This window comes from Thamnophis elegans, chromosome 4 (genome assembly GCF_009769535.1).
Source record: "Thamnophis elegans isolate rThaEle1 chromosome 4, rThaEle1.pri, whole genome shotgun sequence".
Classification (NCBI taxonomy): domain Eukaryota; kingdom Metazoa; phylum Chordata; class Lepidosauria; order Squamata; family Colubridae; genus Thamnophis; species Thamnophis elegans.
This window is the reverse complement of record NC_045544.1, coordinates 24,393-34,821: the sequence shown is the minus strand read 5'-3', so window position 1 is coordinate 34,821 and position 10,429 is coordinate 24,393. Positions and strand designations below refer to the sequence as shown.

The window sequence follows — 10,429 nt, the reverse complement described above, 5'->3', positions numbered from 1 at the left end:
GAGTTCATTGCAATAATTAAGACAGAAGACTAGGGCATGAGTGACTGGGTGTAGCAAGCAGTGTGCAAGAGGAGCAATAGGTTGGCACTCAAGCTTATCAAAGAGATGGCAGGAGACAGGCAGAGGGAGGCAACAAAGGAGTTGGGAAAGCAGGAGAAAGTGCATATGTACAACTTCCTAGAGTGCAGGGGTCCCCAATCTCCCATTACCGGGCTTTGGAATATTCAGAATTGGGTCACGTTGAGTGGCTGGCCAGAGGCCATAGCTCAACTTCCACCGTCCAAAAGAAATACACAAATTCCTTCAAAAAAACCAAAATCGAACTCGCAACCGCGTTCGAGAATTCCAGCTTGCAGCTTCCTCCAGCAACCGCGTTCGAGAATTCCAACGGGTGCTCGCACAAAGGCGAGCTGGCCCGCCACTTGCTCAAGGGCTGCTGCTTGCACCTGCACTGGTCCTGGCCCATCACTCTTGTGGGCCAGTCCCCCTCTTCCCCCCTCCCAACCGGGCTGCAGAGCCACAAAGGTTGCAGACTGCTGTACTAGACCTGAGGAGTGTAATCTGAGTCAGACTATCCAATCAAGATAGTTTGTAACTGCAAAGTACAGAGGGAGAAGCCAGAGAGACGGTCAGGAACAGAGCAAGGTTGAAATGAAGCAGGAATTCACTAAGCACAAAGCCAATGGCAAAGTTGCTTCCAATAATGAAAAGGCGCAGTCTATGCGCAGATTAAATTCTCTTGCTACTGAGGCCTTCCCTGCTCAGCAGTTTAATTTGAGAAATTTATATGGCTTTCTATTTAGAGCGAATCTGGGTGATTTACAAGCATTAAAAGCACAGTATAAATAAACAAAAGTTTTTTAAAAATCTGTTGTGTCCGGAGTTCTCCCTCTGGTCTGTTTTTCCCAGGGGGGAACTATGCTTGTTCCTGATTGCTCACCTGTTTGACAGCAGGTATAAAAGGAGTTGTCAAACAGGGTCTCGGCTGTTGCTGTTAGTTGAAAGAACATGCTTGTGAGCTGCCTTGTTTGGCAATCTTGTTAGAAATAAACCTGTTAGCTTTAAGCCTGGCTCTCCCACTTCCTTACCCTCCTGTTCTAAGAACAGAACAAAACCAGTAACCTTCCACTCATCCAGCGACAACATACAGTCAGATTCCAATAATGAGGCACTGGGCTTTTGACTGAAGTCAACATCTTGTCATTTGCTCGCTTGTTGCCTTGAAATCCTTCAAATAATCTAGTTCCAAACCATGTTTAAAATGAATAACCAGCATCTTGAATTGGATTGAGAAACAAATTGGGAACTCCTGTAAAAGAGATGGCATTTGCACTAGATTTGTGCCAAGCTATGCCTTCTACTGCAATCTGAACCAACTGAAGCTTCCGGGTGCTCTTCAAAGGAGGCCCATGTGGAGAATATTACCAAACAGAAACCAAGAGAGGTCTGTCAGAGGACATTGCTTAATTTTGCTTGAGCAAAAATGTACAGAAGAGTATCATTGGTAATAGTTCCATGCAGACAGATGATCTCTCCCAGTGGCTTCATGTGGATGTTAAACATTACTTGAAGGAGGAGAAAAACCACCAATGCAAATTAAAATTATGGGGTGTTTTAACGTTCAGAAAAGATAATGTTTCCCTTAGGAAAGTTACTATTCTGCAAAGATTTCACACACATTAAAAGCTGCATGTTAAGTAAAATGCGTATGTATGTATACCCTAAAAAGATTGCACAATTGATTTAATACTCTCATTTTATGTAACTTTTGGATGTGTGTTAATTAATTTTTGGTAACCATTAAAGTGATTGTAGCTGCCATTTAGGCCCAACATTTTAACGTTTCTTCCCTTTTGTGGGTTATTTTCAAAGCAGTGTTTTATGGCAGCTTAGGAAAACATCTTTGGACTTGGAGATTCTGGTAGGGTCCTGAGAACTTTTATGTCGTGTGGTCTAGATCAGTGATATCCATTGGCATCCTTCAGTCTCGAAAGACTATGGTATCGTGCTCTGGAAAGAGGTCCTAAAGCAGATCACTGATATCACTTCTCAATATTGAGTTGCAAGAAGGGAATGTCCTCAACGTTTTTATTGTTGAAGGAGTTGGTGAGGGGCAGGCAAAGTCTGAATCAAACATTGAAGTGTCACTATTTTCAAACGTCATCGATAGCTAAGTCTTTCAAGTAGTTGGTTGAAACTTCAACGGAACCAAATTCTGCTTCTCTCGTCCTTATTTAAGACGGACATTTCAATACCCTTGAACTGATCATCTCCTAATCCAGCCAAGTAAGGAGATGGACTCGCATCTTCCATGAGGTCCAAATCTTGTAGAACAGGAACATGACATTACATTATCCGAAACCACCAATGAGCTATTTTCAACTGGACTTTACATAGACCGTGGTTCATAACCATGATTCCTCTTGATTAATACGTGGGATGTATTTGAAAATATGAATCAAAACCTGAGTGATTGGAAGGGATGGTACCTAACCACCACACATTAACAGGCTGTTTGCTAATTTCTTGCCTCACATCTCTTTGATTTGCCTGACAATATTGGCTATAAACACAACGATGTAAATGTAACCTCCCACTTTGTAAACAAAGTTAGGATGTGTTTTTTTTTCAGTTCCAAAGAGTAGAAGTCTTGCCCAGGTTTCCACCCCTGTAACATTGATGTAAGTTCCATTAATACTAGAAAGACATTGTTTTATTTTCCACAAGGGCAGTATGTCTATGGGGATTCTCAATCATCTGGTCATGATGGTTTCCAAAAGGCAACTGGACTTGTTTTTGTTTTCCCCATGAAAACATTTTACTTCTCGCCCAATAAGCTTTTTCAGTTCTGATTGAAGTAGGATTGATACTCCTTGCAGTCTTGTCAGTAACATTCTGAAGATAGGTTGTTAGCGTTCTGAGTGATGTTATTTATCTCTAACTACAGTAGCTGATAACCCGGTGTAATTAAGGAGGAATAATGGTCCCCCAGGCTGTGGGGGCTGGACTATAGTTTGAAAAAAACATGAACAAATTTCTATGAATACTGCACATACTTTTATTTGTAGCGCAAAAAAACATGAAATAATACAATATTTAAAATGAACAATTTTAACCAACGTAAATATACTACTAATTCAATGGGAAGTGGGGGCCTGGTTTTAGTCGATGAGAAAGTCAATGTCCTGTTTCGTACTTGTCTCTGCCAGTCGTAACAAGTGATGCCAATGTTCATCAGTCTGGATCTGGTTGGAGATTTCAGTTTCATTCTGGAAAAAGTCTGTTCACAGACGACGGGTGTTGCCAAAGATGGTTACCGTTTTGAGTGCCTGGTTCCTTGAACTAAACGTCTGTTTTAGAAGGGGACGGATGCATAGACATCAGTAAGGCTGCTTGACTTGAATGTGTCTTTCAGAGAGTCACAATTCTATAGTTCAGCCAGTTCCATCTGGCAAATTGGATCAACAATTTTGACGTCAAGAGAAAATGGGTTATGCAAAAGCAGAATGTCCTGTTCATGAGCACAAAGGTCTTTAAATCTGAAAAACTCCCCTTGCAACATTTCCAGTGAATCCGCACACTTTTTGTTTGGGAATGCAAATGTTGGTTTTTTTCAGCCAACGGCTTTTGAGTAGTTGGGAGATGGCCTTCACTTGTTTAATGAGGAGGTCCAATGTTACCTCAAATGCCTTCACACGTGAAAGCATGTCTCAGATGAGCTTCCCCTTTCCTTGAAGTTGCACATTCAAACTGCCGAGTAGCTCTCTCACTTCTGTCAGAAAGGCAAGGTGCCATTCATCATTTTTTTTTTTGCTCCGGTATTTATCTGTTTTGTGAAATCAGAAAAGCAGAAACCTGTGGAAGTAAGTCATAGAAACATTTCAAAACTCTCCCTCGACTCGGCCAACAGACTTCTGTGTGGTACAAAATATCTTCATAGGCAACATGTAGCTCAGAAATCCCTGAAACTGTCTGTGGGACGGTGTTAAGTCATGTCTGCCCTAATGGCACCGAGAGTCCTATCGCTTACGTCTCCCGCACATTATCGAAGGCTGAGCGTAATTACAGCCAGATCGATAAGGAGGCATTAGCTGCCATTGCAGGAGTGAAGCAATTTCATTACTGCCTCTATGGCCGACATTTCCACTTAATAAACTGATCACAAGCCACTATTAGGCATATTGGCTGGTGATCGGCCAACTCTGCCCATTCCGTCCCGGCGCATGTCACGGACAGTTTTTCTGGCGGCATATTCATATGTTGTGGTGTACCCCACAGGTATTCAGACGCCTTAAGCCGCTGTACACTTTCTACAGTAGTTGTGGACCCCTCCCCGACCTATCAGGTCCTCATTAAGGATTCTTTGGACTGGACTGGGTCTGCAGGGGGTGGCCACAAGGCCAGGTACTACCAGAGTTCCTGCCATACTATAGGAGGCGATTGGAGCTTAGTTTTGTCTGCTATGGGGAAGTAGGGTCATCATGCCCACCGAACTGCACTGCCAAGTCCTTGTCCGTCTCCATGAGGGCCTCCCAGACATAGTACGGATTAAGGCAATGGGCTGCGGCTATGCGGTGGCCCAACATGGATGAGGCCATTGTGGATTGGGTGGGAAACCCTGCCAACTGTCCAGACCGGCTCCAGCCACCGCCTCAGCGAGAGAGTGGGAGATGGACTGTGGTCCCGAATTCATGTGGATTTCACAGGACCTTTCCAGGGGCAGACCATATTGGTCATGGTGGATGCCTTCTCCAAGTGGGTAGAACTCACACCCATGGCATCCATCACGTCTGAAGCTACAACCCACGGTCTGTTGGATACACTGGTGTCCAACAACAGGCCCCAATTGACATCAGCCACCTTCCAAATGTTTCTGGCCCACCTTGACACCTGGCCAGTAATGGACAGGTCAAACGGGCTGTCTGCTTGACCAAACAAGCCTTGGGCCGAATGGGCACTGGAAATTGGGCCACCAAAATTACCACGTACCTCTTAGCTCAACACATGACTCCTTGTCAAGCCATTAGTAAAAAGCCCAGCAGAACTCTTTTTTTTTTCAAAGAATTTTTTTTTTAAAGACAAACTTACACAAATAAAACATAAAAATATCTTCTTGCATCCAGCTTGTCTGTTGGTTATAAAACTTTTGTGCATCCTCTCCATAGCCCTCACTTAACAATTTATATAAAATTTCATATCAATCTAATACAGTATATGTCTACATTATTATCATTATTAATCTTTTTTTTTTCGTTCACTTTATACGAGATATTCTAAATTTTGAATTAATTTATATTATAACAATTCATTACATCCTCCTAAATCCATTCAATAATAGTACATTTTTATATTCTGTGTCATTCCATTGTCTTTGTATTGTAAAATTCTCAGTCATATTTCATTTCCATATTTTTTGTCTAACCATTGGTAAAATAAATCCCATATCTTATAAAATTGGTAATCATCTTGTTCTCTAATTTCAAATGTCAATTTACTCTTTCAGCACATACCGTTATTTTATGAATAACTTCCTCCTGTGTTATTTTCTCATTTTTCCAGTTTTTAGCAAATACAATTTTGGCCACTGTTAACACATTTACAAACAAATATTTCAATTCTCTACTATATGTTTCTGGTAAAATCCCCAATAAAAATATCTTGTTTAAAGTCAATATGTTTTTCTATCATTTTTTTCCAACCATGTGTGGATGTAGTCCAATATTTTGTAGCTTCTGCACACGTCCATCACATATGGTAATATGAGCTTGGTATCTGATGACATTTCCAACATTTGTTTTTGATTCTTAAACATTCTTGCTATTCTCGTCCGGGGGTAAGTGCCATCTGTAAAACATCTTATACAAATTTTCTTCACATGCTGTTGACATTGTCATTTTGTAATTTTGAAACCACAATTTTTGCCGTTTCTCTAAATCAAGCCCATATCCAAAATTTCCCTTCCCAAGCAATCATTGTTTCTTTAACTTGTTCTTCTAGTTTAACTTCTAATAAATATCCATATAGTTTTTAAATCACCTTTTCATCAGTACCTGTCAGGATTTTATATAAATCAGTCAATTTGTCATAAAAGCCTTCTATTTTAAAATCTTTATCATATCTAGAATGTATTTGCACATATGAAAACCAATTCATTCCTTATACCTTGTTCTTTCGGTTCTCACATAGATTTAAGTTCACCCTTTGCATTTAGTATTTCACCATATCTAACTGTTAGTTCCTTTTTATGTTATTGGATATGAAAATGCTTCAGTAGTTGATACTGGAATTTTGAAATAATGATGCTTTTTATTCTTTTCCCAGTTTAATAACAAAGCCTTACGTATATAATGTCTTCTGAAATACCCCTGTGTTTTAATTCCCTTGTACCATAAGAAAGCGTGCCATCCCAACAACAAATCATGTCATTCTAATGTCAATAATCTATAATTTCTTAGCGTTATCCATTCCTTAGCCCACATCAAGTTTGTTGCCTGGTAGTATAACTCCCAGTTAGGCAGACCAAATCCTCCTCTTGTTCTAGCATATTGCAACAGTTTTAATTTTATTCTCATTTTCTTTCCCTGCCAAATATACTTCAACACTATTTTATTTAGATCTTCAAAATATTTTCCTAATCTAATTGGAATTGTCTGGAACAAATATAAAATCCTAGGTAGTATATTCATCTTAATTATTGATATTCTCCCTATTAGTGATAGTAATTTTTCCCATTTTGCCAGGTCTGTCACTATCTGTTTGAGTTTATGATGATAATTCTCTTTAAGTGAACTGCATCTTGCTGTCAAACATATCCCCAAATACTTAACCTTATTTGTGACCTGTATCTTCAAAGCTTCCACCAATTCTTCCTTTTGTCTTACTAACATAAATTCTTTGTCAAAATCTTCATTTTATCTTTATTTATTTTCAGGCCCTGCTACTATTCCATATTCCTCTTTTCTACCAATTTAAGTGCTGTTTCTAAAGGGTCCCCTAAGATGAAAACCAGATCATCTGCGAACGCTTGCAGTTTGTATTCTTAATTTTCATTCCTTTTATATCTTTTTCTTCTCTAACATTTGTATTTTAGACTTCTAATGTTAACACAAACAACAGAGGTGGCAGTGGGCAACCTTATCTTGTCCCTTTCCTTATATCAATATAATCTGTCAATTCTCCATGTATCATTATCTTTGCTGATTGTTTATGATATATAGGAGCCAAGGTGGCGCAGTGGTTTAATGCAGCACTGCAGGCTACTGCTAGATCAGCAGTTCAGCGGTTCAAATCTCACCGGCTCAGGGTTGACTCAGCCTTCCATCCTTCCGAGGTGGGTAAAATGAGGACCCAGATTGTTGGGGGCAATATGCTGACTCTGTAAACCGCTTAGAGAGGGCTGAAAGCCCTATGAAGCGGTATATAACTCTACTGCTATTGCTATATAGCTTCCATGGCTTGAATGAATTTCTTACCAAATCCCATCTGCTCCAACTGTAGTAACATAAATTGCCAATTCACGTTGTCAAAGGATTTCTCTGCATCTAAAAATATCAAGGCCATTTGTTTTTCAGGGCGTGCCTCATCATATTCCAAAGTATCCAGAATTATTCTCATGTTATCTTTAATTTGTCTCTGGCAGAAACCCATTTTGATCAGGGTGAATAAAATTATTTAAATAACTTTTTAAGTCTTTCTGTCAATATTGAAGTGAAGATTTTATAGTCTGAATTTAGCACAGAAACAAGTCCTAGCAGAACTCTTAATGGGGCAGTGGCTGCACAAAGTTAGATCAGCTGCACCCTACCTATGCAGCAGACACACCCCATGAGGGCTGCGAGTACCCCTAGAGTTTCAACGTGGGCAATGGGATGTTTGCCCTGAGTTTCACAGGCGACCCAAAATGGGTACCCAGGTGGATCATGCATGTGACTGGGCCCTGTTCTTACAGGGTCTGGCTAAGTGACAGATGAGACTGGCGGCGTCACATCAACCACCTGCGCTGCCACTCCACACTCAACCACTCACGCTGCCCGGCCCACTCTTCCCTCACTGAAATACCAGGTGCTGCCTACCAGCCCTGCAGTGCACCACCCAAAATGAGGCCCCCACCCAAAGTGTTCTCGGCGGACAACTCAACCCGAAAAAGCAGGCAGACTGTCAGGGGTAGAGTCTCCAGAAGCCACTGGTGCGCAGTCTCCAAATCCTGCCCTCGATAAGTGGGAACATCCTCCTCCTGCAATAGCCATCCAGGAACTGAGACGTTCAGGGTGGAGCTGATGTCCCACCTACCTGTGTGATTACGCATGCGTGATCCAGGGGGGAGTGTTGAGTCCTCGCAGATACAACCGGCCCATGTCATCGACTGTGGGAGTGCTTCCCATTAGCCGCGACATACCTTCCTGCTGGCGGGAGAATTGCAGCTATCTGATTGGTCACCCATCTGATAGCTACAGTATAAATAGCTGTCAGACAGAGACTGCCTTGCCTTTTACCTAGTTGTTGTGAGTTACCATTAATAAAGAGTAAATAGTTGCCTTCCGTCTCACCTCAGACATTTGCTCAAGAGCTCACGACTGAGCACTGTGTTCAGTTCATCTTGCGATTTTGGCAAGAGTTCATGAAGCTACTTTGGACCATCCGGGGATTTAGTTCCTCCAATTATCCAGAGATGATGGGAGCAATTAAGGTGATTTCCCCCCCTCCCACCCTAACCTCCCTCCTTCCATAGTCATTGGCTCTGCCATCCCCTATAATAACTCACAACCAGTCCCTCAGACACCCTGGGGAAGTGGGTGGGAGGAAGGGAGCCCACATGGCACTATACAGCTCACAATCTCAGCGTCAGCAGAGTCAGTACCTGACTTTAAATGGAAGGCCTGCCACAGGCACTCTGGCTGCAACATTTCATAATCACATGTCATCATGCTGCCCTCAAGGTCTTACCTAGTTTCCTTCTCCAGAGGAATCTTAGATATTTTCCAAGAGCCACCAAGTGTTCTGTTTTGGAACCCACTTTTGTGGGTGCTGGTCCTTGGCCTCCGGTGCTCCAACAGCCTTGCTAGTTGCCAACCATCTGTTCTAAGATTTTCCAAATGTGGACTCAACCTTCAGGCCCTAATTTTGTTGTTGTGATGTTGTAGCTTGGTCTTAGCCTGGTCTTAGCCATCGCAGATCTCACAGGCATTGGTGTTAGTTTGCTACCAGCCTGCTACACAGTTGTCAATCTGTAGCTACAGTTATCTTTTTTAAGATGGATGTTTTTCGGATCATCCTGAAATGTTTGGTGTCGTGTTTTCTTTGGCCTTCCTTGCTTTGTCCAACCATCTGGTGGTAGCTAATTCACTGTGGCCTTTGCTGGAAGTTGCTCACTCGTGCAGAGTCACCTGTCCATCAAGGCACATTCTTCAGTCTGTCAGCATCTGACAATCGGAAAGTGTTCATACATCAAGTGAAATAATTTTTAAAATGTAGCTCAAAAATCTTCCAGAAAGTTTGTTGCAGGGGTGTAAAAATGAACCATCACAATATTTGTTAATGCTCATTAATTAACAATGTTTGTTAATTAGAGACCCCAACTAAACTCACTGACGTATCCCTGCAAAGAACCCTGGCCCTGATTCAGAGTCTTCGGATGTCGGGTAGCCGCCTGTCTTAATGCGGTCCTCATGCAACCCCCTGAAGTCATCCAGCAAAGGACTCGCCTGGGCCAGCAGTGGGTTCGCCCAACGAGCAGTGGAGCCGCTGGAGAGAAGGCTAATCATAAACCCTACTTTATCTCGGTCAGTGAGGAAATCCTCTGCTTTCAAGCTGATAAATTTGGGACATTGTCCCCAAAAAGCCGGGAAAATGGCCTGGTTGCCATCGAATCCATCAGGCACTGCAACCGGGCATTTCCTCCAAGGCGGTGGTGGAGCAGCGTAAACTTGGAGCTGAGCCACCTGGGCAGCCAGCACAGCTACCTGTTGCGTGAGCTGCACGTTTTCTGCACGAAGCTGCTTTAAAAGGCAGGAAACGTACTGTGCCCAAGCCTCCAAGTTATACTGATGCCGGCTTGTCCATCTGCCACGACTAATGAAAGTAGATAAGCCACCCCTTGGCTAGGAGCCCAGAAACTTACCTCTATGGAAAACCAGACTCATGGAATTCACGGACTTCTTCAAACTTAAACTGATGTTTCCTGCAAAAGTCCACTGTCGTCGCTCCACCCATAAGCTCTCTGGGAGGGGCCAATCAGTAACCCCTTGTGTCCTATTTCCCTCTGCGAGTCTGTTTCCACAGCTGCTGCCTTCTCCTATCAGCCCTCCGCATTTGTATGTCAGGGACAACCTCTCCCTGTTCTTCCTCACTGCTCCCTGGCTCAGACGCCATCTGGTGGCCAACAGGACTCTCTAGTCCCTGTTCTAACTCCGAACACCCCCCAGAGTCTTCC

The 10,429-nt window shown here is 42.5% G+C and overlaps 1 long non-coding RNA gene and 1 pseudogene across 1 annotated transcript; both read right to left on the bottom strand.

Moving 5' to 3' along the window:
• Positions 1–2,023: 2,023 nt before the first annotated feature.
• Positions 2,024–2,894, bottom strand: LOC116507176 (annotated as a pseudogene).
• A 146-nt stretch (positions 2,895–3,040) lies between these two features.
• On the bottom strand, positions 3,041–10,203 carry LOC116508475. Its single transcript, XR_004255344.1, has 3 exons — positions 10,118–10,203; positions 8,944–9,419; positions 3,041–3,855 (listed from the first exon to the last, which is right to left on the bottom strand). It is a non-coding gene; the product is annotated as an uncharacterized LOC116508475 (long non-coding RNA).
• Positions 10,204–10,429: the final 226 nt, after the last annotated feature.